Raw genomic sequence first — 12,828 nt, forward strand, 5'->3', positions numbered from 1 at the left:
TCCCCTATGTAGTTCTAAAACAAACTATGTCACTCAGAGGAAAAGTAATCCTACTGGTCAGAAGAACAAGCAGATAAAGATTGCAGGCTGGGCGCGGTGGCTCACGCCTGTAATCCCAGCACTTTGGGAGGCCGAGGCGGGCAGATCAGAAGGTTAGGAGTTCAAGACCAGCCTGGCCAATATAGTGAAACCCTGTCTCTACAAAAAATATAAAAATGAGCTGGGTGTGGTGGTGGGTGCCTATAGTCCCAGCTACTTGGGAGGCTGACACAGGAGAATTGCTTGAACCCAGGAGGCAGAGGTTGCAGTGAGCTGAGATCACACCAGTGCACTCCAGCCTGGGCGAGAGAGTAAGATTCCTTCTCCAAAAATAAAAATAAAAATAAAAATACAGATTGCAAAGGTAGTGGCTCCTACAATCTGTGAAGGCCGTGTTTCTGAAGATGTTCCATGCCTTTAATTGATTAGTGTTTACTGTAATCATGTATATTACATAGATAGGAAAGAGGAAAATACCATATGATTGTATTGCTCCCATTAGGATGGTCCTGTGGTGGAACAAAACTGATTCAAATATGGCTTTTGATTAGAAAACAGATGGGTTCAGTTCTGTCCCATGAACCAGAATAAATTTGTTGCCTTGTCCTTTCAGCAATTTAGGTTCTTGGAATCAGTCTCCCAAACAGTGACAGATGTGAGGACATTGAGCTGTCAAGAACTTAATGAAGGGAAACTGAGATCACTAACCAGTTGCAGAGGAGGGTTAAGGCCATTCCTTTTGAAAGCTAATTATTTTGGACAACACACCTGTCATTAAGCAACATAAGGTACTCAGAAAGAGCTATTTGTCTCGCTTGACTTCTCACCCTGCCACATGTTGTTGAAATGATGGATAATATGGTAGTTTAAAAATGAAAAGAGCTTTCAATCCAAGGATTTAGCTTTGGGACATAGGGAAGGTTTTATTTATTATTATTATTGTGGTAAATACCCATAACAAAATTTACCATCTGTATTAGTGCATTCTCACACTGCTATAAAGAAATACCTGAGACTGAGTAATTTGTAAAGAAAAGAGGTTTAATTAGTTCACGGTTCCACAGGCTGTACAGGAAGCATGGCTGGGGCAGCCTCAGGAAACGTACAATCATGGCAGAAGGTGAAGGGGAAGCAGGCACATCATTATGTGGCCAGAGGAGGAGGAAGAGAGAGAAAAGGAGGAGGTGCTACACACGTAAACAACCAGATCTAGTGAGATCTCACTCACTATCACCAAAACAGCAAGGGGAAATCTGCCCTCAGGATACAGTCACTTCCCAGCAGGCCCCCTCGCCAACACTAGAGATTACAGTTTGACATGAGATTTGGGCGGGGACACAAATCCAAACTGTATCACCATCTAAAACTTTAGAGTATAGTTTAGTAATGTGAAGTACATTCACATTATTGCGCAAGCAGTCTCCAGAACTCTTCATTTTGCATAACTATAACTCTGTACTCGTTAAATACCTCCTCATTCTCTCCTTCCCTGAGCCCCCGGCAACCATCATTCTGCTGTCTGTCTCTATGAACTTGACTACTCTAGGTACCTCATACAAATGGAATCATACAGTATTTGTCCTTTTATGACTGGCTTTTTTCACTTTTCATCATGTTCTCAAGGTTCTTCCATGATGCAGCATATTTCAGAATTTTCTTCCTTTTTAAGGCTGATATGCCACATTTCATTTATACATTCATCTGTTGATGGAGGATACTTAGGTTGCTTGTACCCTTTGGCTGTTGTGAATAATGCTATATGAATGTGGGTATATAAATATCTCCTGGAGACCCTGCTTTCATTTCTTTGAATGTAGACCTAGAAGGGAAATTCCTGGATAGGGAAGATTTTTTTCCTATATGATATTGTCCTCTTTTCCGTCTATGTAGTATGATGATTATAGGAAACAAAATCACTTAACGACATGAGAAGGCTGGGCACGGTGGCTCACACCTGTAATCCCAGCACTCTGGGAGACTGAAGTGGGTGGATCACCTGAGGTCAGGAGTTGGAGACCAGCCTCACCAACATGGTGAAACCCCATCTCTAGTAAAAAATACAAAAAATTAGCCAGGCGTGGTGGCAGGTGCCTGTAATTCCAGCTACTCAGGAGGCTGAGGCAGGAGAACTGCTTGAACCTGGGAGGCAGAGGTTGCAGTGAACCAAGATTGTGCCACTGCACTCCAGCCTGGGCGACAGAGCGAGACTCCATCTAAAAAAAAAAAAAGACAGGAGAACATCCTCAGAAATGAAAACATCCTCAGAAACAGGGTCTTTGCAGGCTACAGGAGCTACTACCTTTTCAATCTTTGTTTATTCTTATTCTGTAAATCTTTCCTATCTCCCAAAGGTGGAAAGCTGCTTATTTTATTAAAGACCAATTCCAAAATCATCAAATATCCTGTTTTTTTTGTTTGTTTGTTTTTTGTTTTTTTGAGACAGAGTCTCACTCTGTCACCCAGGCTGGAGTGCACTAGGGTGATCTTGGCTCACTGCAACCTCTGTCCGCTTCCCAGGTTCAAACAATTCTCCTGCCTCAACTTCCCGAGTAGTTGGGACAACAGGCACGCGCCACCACGCCTGGCTAAGTTTCTGTATTTTTTTTTAGTAGAGCTGGGGTTTCACCATGTTGGCCAGGCTGGTCTCGAAGTCTTGACCTCAAGTGATTCTCCTGTCTCAGCCTCCCAACATGCTGGGGTTACAGGTGCGAGCCACCGCACCCAGTCTAGATTGACTTATTTAGACACATTCGACTATCTTGAAGAAGAAATAAACTAAAATTATACTGAGCTTTGAGAAAAGTCTGAGAAAGTAAAGTAAACTTAAAGAAGGTAACAGCACCGAAATTCACAGAAAAGAGGTAACCAAGTCATGTGACCATTTCATTATGGCTTTTATTTTATTTTATTTTTTTTGAGACTGAGTTTCACTCTTGTTGCCTAGGCTGGAGTGCAATGGTGTGATCTTGGTTCACCACAACCTCTGCCTCCCAGGTTCAAATGATTCTCCTGCCTCAGCCTCCCGAGTAGCTGGGATTACAGGCATGCGCCACCACACCAGGCTAATTTTGTATTTTTAGTGGAGACAGGATTTCTCCGTGCTGGTCAGGCTGGTCTCGAACTCCCGACCTCAGGTGATCCACCCGCCTCGGCCTCCCAAAGTGCTGGGATTACAGGCGTGAGCCACCGCGCCCAATCCCCATTATGACTTTTGAGGGAACTAGAGCCAGCCAGGAAAATGGGGAACTGTAGGCGGGAAAATGGGGAACTGTAGGCGGCTCTTCTAGGCTACAATAATATTGGGGCTGTTTTTAGGAGGCTTTTAAACAGTACGTTTCTGTTATTTCCAAAGTCCCATTTGAACTACAAAAATACGTTTGAATAGAACACCATTCTAAGGGGTAGAAATTGACTCAGTATGTTCCTAGTCTGCTTATACTTGGCTCTGTGGCAGCCTGCAAATTGAATAAAGGGTGTAAATTTGCTAGGAAGGATAAAATGCAAGAGCCCATCCCAGCTCTGGAGAGCTGGCCATTTTGTGCTTGGTATCATATATGGGAAACATTGCCCTGTGAGGATTTATTTAAAACAAGGTGCAACTGTCTTCTCTGTGAGGACTCAAGCAGTTTGAGAGTTTAGATGAAAGAAAGGAAGAAATGAAGTGATTTTTACTGAAAAGAAAATAGAACAGTGTTTCGTGAAAGGGTATTGCTTGCAAATATTGTTTCCAATCACATCCTACCATGATTACTTACATTTGTACAATTACCAGTTCGTGTCCCCATGCATACACACACACACACACACACACACACACACACACACACACACGTTTTTTGAGATGGAGTTTTTGCTCTTGTTGCCCAGGCTGGAGTGCAATTCTGCAATCTCAGCTCACTGCAACCCCCGCCTCCTGGATTCAAGCGATTCTCCTGCCTCAGCCTCGAGTGTAGTTGGGATTACAGGCATGCGCCACCGCACCCGGCTGATTTTGTATTTTTAATAGAGACAGGATTTCTCCATGTTGGTCAGGCTGGTCTCGAACTCCTGATATCAGGTGATCTGCCTGCCTTGGCCTCCCAAAGTGCTGGGATTAAAGGCATGAGCCACTGTGCCCGGCCCCCATGCATATTTTTATAGTTGACATCATAATGTTTATACAACTGTGTGACTCACATTTCAGAATGCTCTGAAAATTGTGTATTTTGAAGCTCTAAAAAATAAGAGATTATAAACAAGTATGTTAACCCTACCATCTGTTTCTTATCCCTCTAGAATGTTTTTCTCCTTGTCCCTGAAGAAATGCAGGAACTAAGCAGAATTTGCAGCGTTATGGGGTGAAATAAGTTAAATGTGTTGGACTGACCTCAGGATGGCGCTTGTGATGCCTCGCCTCCCCTGGGAGGTTCATGTCTCACCTCTGTCATGCTCAGCAGCAGTTACAGTTTTGTTTTGTATCTTAAGGAATTTTGCAGCTGGAAAGACCTTGAGAGGTAAAGTTATCCAACCTCTTGGTTTACAGACTAGAAACTTAGAACTCAGATATCCTCATTCTAGTCCAGTGGTCTTTCCGCCACCCCTTGCAGCCTCTGCAGCTCTAAGCTGCAGTTGAACTCTGTGAAGAACCTTTCTGTCGTTGATGAAGATTTACAAGTGCTTGTCACCCTTACTTTGGCTTTTTGTGCCTGTGGCTTGAGCTTACTTAATAGCTTTTTTTTCTCTCAAGTGACTCACCCAGGCTGGGCACAATGGCTCACACCTGTAATCCCAACACTGGGAGGCTGGGTTGGCAGATCACTTGAGCCCAGGAGTTCAAGACCAGCCTGGGTCACAGGGTGACACCCCTTCTCTACAAATAATACAAAAATTAGCTGGGTATGGTGGCACGTGCCTGTAGTCCCAGCTACTCGGGAGGCTGAGGTAGGAGGATCACTTGAGCCCAGGAGGTCAAGGCTGCAGTAAGCTGAGATTGTACCACTGCACTCCAGCTTGAGTGACAGAGTGAGACCCTATCTCAAAAAAGAAAAAAAAAAGGGACTCACCCATCTAACCTTCTAGATAAATTACCAGACTTTATCAAACTCCTCATGGCCTGAATTATGTGTGAGTGTGAATGAGTGTGTGTGTGTGTGTGTGTCAGAGTTTTGCTCTGTCACCCAGGCTGCAGTGAGGTGGAGTGATCTTGTCTCACTGCAACCTCTGCCTCCCGAGTTCAAGTGATTCTCCCATGTCAGCCTCCCAAGTTGCTGGGATTTCAAGTGTGTGCCCCCACACTCAGCTAATTTTTTATTTTTATTAGAGTCAGTGTTTCACCATGTTGCATAGGCTGGTCTCGAACTCTTGAGCTCAAATGATCTGCCCGCCTTGGCCTCACAAAGTGCTGGGATTACAGGTGTGAGTCACCACACCCGGCCCTGAATTTTTTTTTTTTAATTTCTTCTCCACACCATAATTTTGTATGTTTTGGATTCTCTCTTGTCATTGGTTACCAGTTCTATAACTGATGCCCTTTATGGCAATGATTTTAGGCTTTTCTTAGGAACCGGAGATCTGTATTCTACAAAGCACCAGCATGTCCCCTGCCAGATGATGGATACTGCTTGGATTTGGATGTAATCCACGTATTTGGGGATGGGTAATAAATTTAATGATCTGGGCCTAGGCCTGGCACAGTGGCCCATACCTGTAATCCCAGCACTTTGGGAGGCTGAGGCAGGATGATCATTTGAGCTCAGGAGATTGAGACGAGCCTGGGCAACATAACAAGACCCCATCTCTACAAAAAATTTAAAAATTAGCTGGGTATGGTTGCACATGCCTGTGGTCCCAGCTACCCAGGAGGCCAAGGTGGAAGAATTGCTTGAGCCTGGCAGGTTGAGGCTGCCATGAGCTGTGTTTATGCCACTGCACTCCAGCCTGGGTGACAGAGCAAGAGCCTGTCTCAAAAATTAATAATAATCTGGGCCTTTTGAATGTGATTCTTTGGTTTGAAGTTTTGATTTATCATTGGTAAAATGTAATGATAGTAGCTATCTCGTAAAGTGGTTATAGAATTAAATGAATACGTATTTGACATAATAATAATAGTGGATATTAAATAGGGTGATTTTTAACTTTTTTTTTTTTTTTTGAGACAGAGTCTCGCTCTGTCATCCAGGCTGGAATGCAGTGGCACGATTTTAGCTCACTGCAACCTCTGCCTCCTAGGTTTAAGCAATTCTCCTGCCTCAGTCTCCCAAGTAGCTGATATGAAAGGCACGCGCCACCATGCCCAGCTAATTTTTGTATTTTTAGGAGAGATGGGGTTTCAGCATGTTGGCCAGGCTGGTCTCAAACTCCTGACCTCAAGTTATCCGCCCTCCTCGGCCTCCTAAAGTGCTGGGATTACAGGCGTGAGCCACCGCGCCCAGCCGACATTATTATTTTTATAATTTTGTTATCTCTTAAACAATATAACCACACTCACAGGAAATTAGAAAATGGAGAAAGCTGCTTTGGCATAAAAAAAAAAAAAAAGGCCGGGTGCAGTGGCTCACGCCTGTAATCCCAGCACTTTGGGAGGCCAAGGTGGGTGGATCATGAGGTCAGGAGATCGAGACCATCCTGGCTAACACGGTGAAACCCCGTGTCCACTAAAAATACAAAAAATTAGCCAGGCGTGGTGGCAGGCACCTGTAGTCCCAGCTACTTGGGAGGCTGAGGCAGGAGAATGGCGTGAACCCGGGAGGCGAAGCTTGCAGTGAGCCGAGATTGCGCCACTGCACTCCAGCCTGGGTGACAGAGCGAGACTCCATCTCCGGGAAAAAAAAAAAGACACTGGGCGTGGTGGCTCACGTGAGCCTGTAATCACAGCGCTTTGGGAGGCTGAGGTGGGTGGATTGCGTGAGATCAGGAGTTTGAGACCAGCCTGGCCAACATGGTGAAACCTCCTAACCCTGTCTCTACTAAAAATACAAAAATTAACTGGGCATGGTGGCATGCGCCTGTAATTCCAGCTACATGGGAGGCTGAGGCAGGAGAATCACTTACCTGGGAGATAGAAGGTTGCAGTGAGCTGAGATTGCGACAGTGTACTCCAGCCTAGGCAACAGAGCGAAACTATGTCTTAAAAATAAATAAATAAATAAATACAAAATAAGTAGCTTGACAGTCCGGGTATGGTAACTCATGCCTGTAATCTCAGCACTTTGCAAGGCTGAGGCTGGAGGATGGCTTCAGGCCAGGAGTTCAAGACCAGCCTGGGCAACATAGCAAGACTGTGTCTACAAAAAATCAGCCTGGTGTGGTGGCGTGTTCCTCTAGTCCCAGCTACTTGTGAGGCTGAGGCCTGAGGATCACTTAAGTCCAGGAGATCAAGGCTGCAGTGAGCCATGATCACACCACTGCACTCCAACCGGGGCAACAGAACGAGACCCTGTCTCAGTCAGTCAGTCAGTAGCTAGTGAGCTTAACAACAGTCCATAATTAACTAATTCTTTGTTATTGGGCATTCAGAGTTTTTCTTGTTTTCACTGTTAAAAAGAACATACCACTTCTTGTTTCTTACTGAACTGCCATCTGTTGAGGCTGTTAGGAATGGCTACGTTTGACCCCTGCTTTCATCTTTGATTGGCACCCAAAGTAGGGTTGTCATTCAACGAAGGCGTTTTGGAGTATCATTACAAAGAATTGTGCCCCTCAACTTCCTACACAGATACCAGAGATGGAGAAGTGTTGGGGGGCAGATGGTGTGCCAGCTTGCTTTCCAGGTAGTGCAGTGTTTTCGCAATTACAACACGAAGGAACATTTCTCAATTGTCAGCTCCACAGCGGGTAGATGCTGCTATTTTGATATTTCCTTCATACTAAGGTAGGAAAAAGAAGGATAAGCAGCCTGAAAGATAAGGGACTACTCTATTTTATTTTAATTAATTAATTAATTTATTTATTTTTGAGACAGGGTCTTGCTCTGTTGCCCAGACTAAAGTGTGGCTCACTGCAGCCTTCACCTTCTGAGCTCAAGCAATCCTCCTGCCTCAGCCTCCTGAGTAGCTAGGACTACACGTGCACAACACCATGCCTGGCCAATTTTTGTATTTTTTTGTAGAGATGGGGTTTTGCCACGTTACCCAGGCTGGCCTCAAAGTCCTGGGCTCAAGTGATTCCGCCCCACCTTGGCTTCCTAGAGTTCTGGGGTTACAGGCGTAAGCCATTGCACCTGGCCTTACCTTCTTTTCTTTAATGAACTAGGTTATGTGCATTTCATCATTTTAACTCAGGTATCATGCTTAGTTTAATCCCTTTCAGGATTGATATGGCAGCCTTGTTGACTGGTGTCTGCTCTAAGGTCTCAGGGAGAAAAGATTGGATCCAGCAGCTTGCGCCACCGTGAGCTAGCTGTGTCAGCTTACCTGGCATTTCTGACTACATGACATAGTCACTGCTTGGTTCTGCATTAGCTGGTGAAAGAAGAGAATTCTTAAAATCAACAAGCATGTATTTTGAGTTCATGTAGCAGTCTACAAAGGAATAACAGGTTGGGTGCGGTGGCTCACGCCTGTAATCCTGGCACTTTGGGAGGCTGAGGTGGGTGGATCACCTGAGGTCAGGAGTTCAAGACCAGCCTGGCCATCATGTTGAAATCCTGTCTCTGCTAAAAATATAAAAAGTAGCTGGGCAGGCCAGACATGGTGACTCATGCTTGTAATCTCAGCACTTTGGGAGGCCAAGGCAGGCGGATCACCTGAGGTCAGGAGTTCAAGACCAGCCTGGCCAACATGGTGAAACCCTGTCTTTATAAAAATACAAAAAGTAGCCAGACATGGTGGCACATGCCTATAGTCCCAGCTATTTGGGAGGCTTAGGCGGGAGAATCACTTGAACCTGGGAGTCGGAGGTTGCAGTGAGCCAAGATAGTGCCATTGCACTCCAGCCTGGGCAACAGAGTGAGACTCCGTCTCAAAAAAAAAAAAAAGTACCTGGGCATAGTGGCACGTACCTGTAATCCCAGCTGCTTGGGAGGCTGAGGCAGGAGAATCGCTTGAAACTGGGAGGCAGAGGTTGCAGTGAACCAAGATTGTGCCACTGCACTCCAGCCTGAGCAACAGAGCGAGACTCCATCTCAAAAATAATAAATAAATAAATAAGATAACAAATTAAAAGCCTTGGTTCCACTTGCTTGTTATAAGGTAGTCTTTAGGCTGAGTGCGAGGGCTCACGCCTGTAATCCTAGCACTTTGGGAGGCCAAGGTGGGCAGATCACCAGAGGTCAGGAGTGCAAGATCAGCCTGGCCAACATGGTAAAACCCCATCTCTACTAAAATACAAAAATTAGCTGGGCATGATGGCGGGTGCCTGTAATCCCAGCTACTTGGGAGGCTGAGATGGGAGAATTGCTTGAACCCAGGAGACAGTGGTTGCAGTGAGCTGAGATCACGCCATTACACTCCACCCTGGGTGGCTGTGCAAGACTCTGTCTCAAAAAAAAAAAAAAAGAAAATAATAGTAATATAGTCTGTCTTATCCATGTCAAAAAGTGAATAATGAAAATCACTTATTAATAAGAGCATAGGATAAAAGTTTATTTTTAGTTATATGGATTCGAAATTTATGATAGTTTAAATAGTAAATTTTGAGATCAGATGGACATTAGGGCTGCTCCATTGAATATCTAGGGGCATTTGTTCTGGTAATTTATTATAGGCAGCAAGATGTTGGATTTTACTACTTAGAGAACTTTTTAGGTAAGGTTCATTGCTTATACCCCTAACCTCTGCTTTCCTGTTTCTCTATATTATACTTCACTTCAGTTTTTAATAAGTTTCTAAATAGCCATTCCCCACTAAGGGGAAAAAAAGTTTTTTGGAGAAATGGTAAATTCCAGTTCTGAGTTAGGGTAAGTACACAACGAGCCTGGAATATCTTCTAGTACCAGAAAGTAATGACGTACTCAAAAAATGACGTGTCAGAAGAACCTAGAGTGCGCTCAGGGCAAAGTTGGGACAACATGAGTTTCAAGATGAATAATGACAATAATGACTTACAACCCATTGAATAAGATAAACAAAATATATACAGGGGATAGAGTGAATGCCGATGAATAAATATAGAAAGAATAATAAACTTAGACTATTATATTACTTATTTCTAAAATAATGTAATAGCATTTTTCATACTTTTAAAATTAAATTTTTCATTTATGTTACTTAGTGTATGAGGTTGAAATACCGGATTGCCAGTCTTCAGTAGTTTCTGACCTATAAAACAGTTTTTGACATATAAAAATGTCAGTTTCTGGGGTGGGGGGAGGGGGGAGGGACAGCATTAGGAGATACACCTAATGCTAAATGAGGAGTTAATGGGTGCAGCACACCAACATGGCACATGGATACATATGTAACAAACCTGCACATTGTGCACATGTACCCTAAAACTTAAAGTATAATAATAATAATAATAATAATAAATGTCAGTTTCATACAGTTTTAACCTAATTGGTGATTTTAGAGGCTCTTAAATTTTGCAACAATCATAGTAATTGATTTGTGAACAATTGGCAAAGGGAAATTTGAAATGGAACAGGATAATTACCTAGTTTCAAAGAACCACCCCCCCCTTTAGGTTACTTACAGTTACAAAGAGAAATGTGGGAGTTTACAAAGTAAAGAGTTTGCTAGGCCGGGCGCTGTGGCTCACGCTTGTAATCCCAGCACTTTGGGAGGCCGAGGCGGGCGGATCACGAGGTCAGGAGATCAAGACCACGGTGAAACCCCGTCTGTACTAAAAATACAAAAAAATTAGCTGGGCGTGGTGGCGGGCACCTGTAGTCCCAGCTACTCGGAGAGGCTGAGGCAGGAGAATGGCGTGAACCTGGGAGGCGGAGCTTGCAGTGAGCCGAGATCGCGCCACTGCACTCCAGCCTGGGTGACAGAGCGAGACTCCGTCTCATAAAAAAAAGAGTTTGCTTTGGAGAAACCACAGGCCACCTCCATGACCAGGTGCTCATCTCCTGATGTGGTGCACCTGGAAGGACAAGCAGCACCTCCGTGCTCTTCACACCAAAAATGTGTAATCTGAATCTAACGACGTGGAAACTTCAGACACACCAAATTGATGGATTTTGTAAAATCAGCTCCTCAAAAACATTAAGATCATGAGAGTAAAAGAAGACTGAGAAACTATTCCAGATTGAAGGAGGCTAAAGAGACATGACAAGTACATGAAATTCGCAATCCTAATGGGCCTTGCATTAGGGGAGAAAATTGGGATAAACAGGTGAAATTTAAGTGTGGACTGTATTCCAGATAATAGTATTGAATGAGTGTTAAGTTTTAGCAATTTGATAATTCCTCTGTGGTTACAAAAATGAATACACTTGTTTCCGCCGGGCGCAGTGGCTCACACCTGTAATCCCAGCACTTTGGGAGGCCGAGGCAGGTGGATCACCTGAGGTCAGGAGTTCAAGACCAGCCTGGCCAACATGGTGAAACCCCTTTTCTAGGAAAAATACAAAAATTACCCTGTTGTGGTGGCACACTGTAATCCCAGCTACTCTGGAGGCTGAGGCGGGAGAATCGCTTGAGCCTGGGAGGCGGAGGTTGCAGTGAGCTGAGATCGCACCACTGCACTCCAGCCTGGGAGACAGAGCAAGCCTCTGAAAAAAATGTCTTAAAAAACAAAAACAAAAACAAAAAACAATACGCGCTTTTAAAATGGACATGCCAAAATATTACACTTAATGAGACATGATGAAGTCTGTAGCTGATTCTCAAACAGCTTAGGAAAAAACACACACAGAATGAAGGAAGATGTAATTGGTGAATCTGGGTGAAGGGTATACTGGAGTCATTTGCACGAATCTTGCAACTCTTCTGAAAGTTATAAATTATTTCAAAATAATTTTTCTTGAAACCTACCATCTCAGAGGAATTCCTAAATGTTGTAATAAGTAGAGTGCTACTTTCATCATTAAAATAGTTTAATGGATTCAAAGTCTCTTGGGTGACTAGATCTTTTCTTCATTTTTTTTTCCACTTGCATTTTGATTAGTTGTCACAAGATGCCTGTTGAGAGTAGCTAGGATCTAGTGGGTAGGCATATTTAAAATGTGCAGCTAAAATAGGATTTTTAACACATCCAATGACTTCTGCTTTTTCCATAACAAATACAACTGTTGCTGAAAACAGTGTATATGTGACATTCAATCTGAAATGATTCGCAGTGTGATATTCAGTTTAGTGCAAAGGTTAAAAGAAATATGAACTCCCTCCTGAGTGTCTATTAAGTACCAGTGGTATGTTTACCTATTACTAGCCTTTCTTGTCTTTTAAATATTTCTTATCCTTCATCTCCTGAAGAACCTTACAGTATCTCTTTTTTTTTTGAGACAAGGGCTTGCTCTGTCATCCAGGCTGGGGTACAGTGGTGCAATCACTGCTCACTGCAGCCCTGACCTCCCAGGCTCAAGCGATCCTATCACCTCAGCCCCCCTATAGTAGCTGGGACCACAGGCATGCACCACCATGCCCAGCTATTTTTTGTAAGAAATGGGGTCTTGCCATGTTGCCCAGGATGGTCTCGAACTGGGCTCGAGTGATCCACCTGCCTCGGCCTCCCAAAGTGCTGGGGTTACAGATGTGAGCCACCAAGCCCAGTCAGTATCTTTTTTTGTTGTTCTAGGCCACTTCTTGGCTTCTGATAGCTCTGATCTATCTAATCTGTTGAGGAATGCTAGTTTTAAAGGAAAGTGTTAATTAACCTGTTTTATACCATGTCAGCACTAATTGCTCCGGATTTCTCTTCCTTCATGTT

The 12,828-nt window shown here is 43.8% G+C and overlaps 1 protein-coding gene across 3 annotated transcripts in view; it reads left to right on the forward strand.

Annotated features, from left to right (window-relative positions):
• Window positions 1-12,828, forward strand: part of METTL16 (methyltransferase like 16) — an 89,517-nt gene that overhangs the window by 40,842 nt on the left and 35,847 nt on the right. The gene's annotated exons all lie outside the window — the stretch shown is intronic.

This window comes from Nomascus leucogenys, chromosome 19, assembly GCF_006542625.1.
Source record: "Nomascus leucogenys isolate Asia chromosome 19, Asia_NLE_v1, whole genome shotgun sequence".
Lineage (NCBI taxonomy): Eukaryota > Metazoa > Chordata > Mammalia > Primates > Hylobatidae > Nomascus > Nomascus leucogenys.